This window comes from Schistocerca americana, unplaced genomic scaffold (genome assembly GCF_021461395.2).
Source record: "Schistocerca americana isolate TAMUIC-IGC-003095 unplaced genomic scaffold, iqSchAmer2.1 HiC_scaffold_297, whole genome shotgun sequence".
In the NCBI taxonomy this organism is placed as follows: Eukaryota; Metazoa; Arthropoda; class Insecta; order Orthoptera; family Acrididae; genus Schistocerca; species Schistocerca americana.
The window spans coordinates 182501-186381 of record NW_025726013.1 but is presented as its reverse complement, the minus strand read 5'-3'; the positions used below and the strand labels follow the sequence as shown (position 1 = coordinate 186381).

The window sequence follows — 3881 nt, the reverse complement described above, 5'->3', positions numbered from 1 at the left end:
TCGTACCGTAACCTAACCTATGTCGTACCGTAACCTAACCTATGTCGTACCGTAACCTAACCTATGTCGTACCGTAACCTAACCTATGTCGTACCGTAACCTAACCTATGTCGTACCTTAACCTAACCTATGTCGTACCTTAACCTAACCTATGTCGTACCTTAACCTAACCTATGTCGTACCTTAACCTAACCTATGTCGTACCTTAACCTAACCTATGTCGTACCTTAACCTAACCTATGTCGTACCTTAACCTAACCTATGTCGTACCTTAACCTAACCTATGTCGTACCTTAACCTAACCTATGTCGTACCTTAACCTAACCTATGTCGTACCTTAACCTAACCTATGTCGTACCTTAACCTAACCTATGTCGTACCTTAACCTAACCTATGTCGTACCTTAACCTAACCTATGTCGTACCTTAACCTAACCTATGTCGTACCTTAACCTAACCTATGTCGTACCTTAACCTAACCTATGTCGTACCTTAACCTAACCTATGTCGTACCTTAACCTAACCTATGTCGTACCTTAACCTAACCTATGTCGTACCTTAACCTAACCTATGTCGTACCTTAACCTAACCTATGTCGTACCTTAACCTAACCTATGTCGTACCTTAACCTAACCTATGTCGTACCTTAACCTAACCTATGTCGTACCTTAACCTAACCTATGTCGTACCTTAACCTAACCTATGTCGTACCTTAACCTAACCTATGTCGTACCTTAACCTAACCTATGTCGTACCTTAACCTAACCTATGTCGTACCTTAACCTAACCTATGTCGTACCTTAACCTAACCTGTATTGCGCCTTAACCTAACCTGTATTGCGCCTTAACCTAACCTGTATTGCGCCTTAACGTAACCTGTATTGCGCCTTAACGTAACCTGTATTGCGCCTTAACGTAACCTGTATTGCGCCTTAACGTAACCTGTATTGCGCCTTAACGTAACCTGTATTGCGCCTTAACGTAACCTGTATTGCGCCTTAACGTAACCTGTATTGCGCCTTAACGTAACCTGTATTGCGCCTTAACGTAACCTGTATTGCGCCTTAACGTAACCTGTATTGCGCCTTAACGTAACCTGTATTGCGCCTTAACGTAACCTGTATTGCGCCTTAACGTAACCTGTATTGCGCCTTAACGTAACCTGTATTGCGCCTTAACGTAACCTGTATTGCGCCTTAACGTAACCTGTATTGCGCCTTAACGTAACCTGTATTGCGCCTTAACGTAACCTGTATTGCGCCTTAACGTAACCTGTATTGCGCCTTAACGTAACCTGCATTGCGCCTTAACGTAACCTGCATTGCGCCTTAACGTAACCTGTATTGCGCCTTAACGTAACCTGTATTGCGCCTTAACGTAACCTGTATTGCGCCTTAACGTAACCTGTATTGCGCCTTAACGTAACCTGTATTGCGCCTTAACGTAACCTGTATTGCGCCTTAACGTAACCGATATTGCGCCTTAACGTAACCTATATTGCGCCGTAACGTAACCTATATTGCGCCGTAACGTAACCCACATTGCCCCTTAACGTAACCCACATTGCCCCTTAACGTAACCCACATTGCCCCTTAACGTAACCCAACACACGTTGGGCCTTAACCCAACACACGTTGGGCCTTAACCCAACACACGTTGGGCCTTAACCCAACACACGTTGGGCCTTAACCCAACACACGTTGGGCCTTAACCCAACACACGTTGGGCCTTAACCCAACACACGTTGGGCCTTAACCCAACACACGTTGGGCCTTAACCCAACACACGTTGGGCCTTAACCCAACACACGTTGGGCCTTAACCCAACACACGTTGGGCCTTAACCCAACACACGTTGGGCCTTAACCCAACACACGTTGGGCCTTAACCTGCTCTGTAATTGTCATACGACGCGTTAAATTAGTGTAGTGTTGCCTAACTGCAACCCCCGCAATATAGTTTGCTACTCGCACTGCCCGGTCCCCAGTGTATCGCTTCATGTTAAACACCTTGCAGCTATACACTGTAATGTGGATGGCAGCAGGACGTACATGCTCAATGCCCTTTGCAGTTGTTCATTGGCATTTGCAGTTGTTCATTGGCATTCGCATGTGCGAAGCACTTAGCCTACGCTGTGGTACGGCCTGTGTCAACTGTCCGCTGATGTTGTACGTCCAAATCACACACTGTACTGCACATTGGTCCTCATGTACTGAATGATACATCGTGGTACATGTGACCGTACAACGACTGCGCCAACAACGGCGAACCATGCGGTCCAAATGTTGTGCACTCAGCTACGTGTCGTCTCCCTATAAGAGCTGGATTGCAGTGTGGTATGCCCTGGATGGCGATCAGCATGAGCCGTCTGTTGATGTAGTGGCGCGTGTTGTCAGACGTAGTCGTCTCTTCTCACACACCGTGATAGCATGGTGCACTGCGTTCCACATCTGCGACATGCGACAGAGGCCGGTTGACAGTCGTTCGCGCAATGGACATCGCATACGTACGGGGGCCACCTTCCACGTGTTCGCGAAGCGTGCACATGTTGTTGCGTGTATGTGGGCAGACATAGTGTGTCGTGACACCTGACACAGGCATGCAACAATCGTTGAATTTGCAAATGGCGATGGACGCCTACGTTTGCTGGTGACGTTATGCAAATGAACAACTGGTAAACCGTTGTGGTGCGGTTGTTCTCGCTAGAGGTGAATCAGTGATGGCGACGATCGGTTGAGCTACCAACCGGTTGTTCCAGCGATACCCACCATGCCCACGAACGTGAATGGCATCTGGGTGTGAAGCGATACGCGGCGGTGGCTGGGTGGGACCGTCCCCGGCCGGTGAGGGGGGGCCTCCCGGCGTGCTGGCCGCGCGGTGCGTGGGCGCACGCGCTACAGCCGGCTGGTGGGGGCGGCCAGTGGCAGGCGCGCCGGCCGACGGAGGCGGCAGGCGGCGCAGCTGCGCGCCGGCGCACCCTGCACGCGGCGCCGTGCGGCCAAAGTAGGTCCTCGCGGGCCCGGTGCGAAGCGCGGTGGACATCTGCAGTGTGCTGGTCCGATTGAGGACTGTGTGCGCTGAGGATGCGCCGCCGCCCGGCGCTCGGCGCCGCGACGCCGTCTGCTGCTCGGTCGCCTCTGCGGTTCTCGCAGGTGGTTTGTATCGCAGCTGTGCGGACGTGTTGGCGCGTGCGCTGTGCTGGGAGAGTTCGCTTCGGCACCCAAGTGGGGCTTTTGTCCTTCTGTGGCGCTGGCGTTGGAGCTGCCGGTCACCGTAGGTGGCGCGTGTTGTCTCCCGCCGGCAATGCCACGACAGCACGCTCCCGGGCCTCTGTCGGCAGCGGCAAGCTCAGTTGGGAGCACGGGTGGTCGCACCTAAAGCGTCTACTCGCCAAACTCCGGGCGATTGCGCCTCTCTCGAACCCGACCAAGTACTTAGGACGGCGCTGCGCGCCGCCGGGACCTGAGAGGGTTTCGAGGTGTATTGTGCAGGGGAGCTCAGCCTCCTCCTGTTTGCAGAATAATTGAGCGGACGCTTGCGTGTTCGCGCGGGCCCCCGGGACACACTCCCGGGCGGCCGGCTGCTCAGCTCTAGTTGACGCAGCTCCCTGGTTGATCCTGCCAGTAGTCATATGCTTGTCTCAAAGATTAAGCCATGCATGTCTCAGTACAAGCCGCATTAAGGTGAAACCGCGAATGGCTCATTAAATCAGTTATGGTTCCTTAGATCGTACCCACGTTACTTGGATAACTGTGGTAATTCTAGAGCTAATACATGCAAACAGAGTCCCGACCAGAGATGGAAGGGACGCTTTTATTAGATCAAAACCAATCGGTCGGCTCGTCCGGTCCGTTTGCCTTGGTGACTCTGAATAACTTTGGGC

The 3881-nt window shown here is 52.1% G+C and overlaps 1 non-coding gene across 1 annotated transcript in view; it reads left to right on the top strand.

Moving 5' to 3' along the window:
- The first annotated feature begins 3602 nt into the window (after window positions 1–3602).
- The window catches only part of LOC124579181, a 1910-nt gene continuing 1631 nt past the window's right edge, over window positions 3603–3881 (top strand). Inside the window, exon 1 of the ribosomal RNA XR_006972900.1 lies at window positions 3603–3881. This exon is cut by the window's right edge and continues 1631 nt beyond it. This is a non-coding gene — a ribosomal RNA (small subunit ribosomal RNA).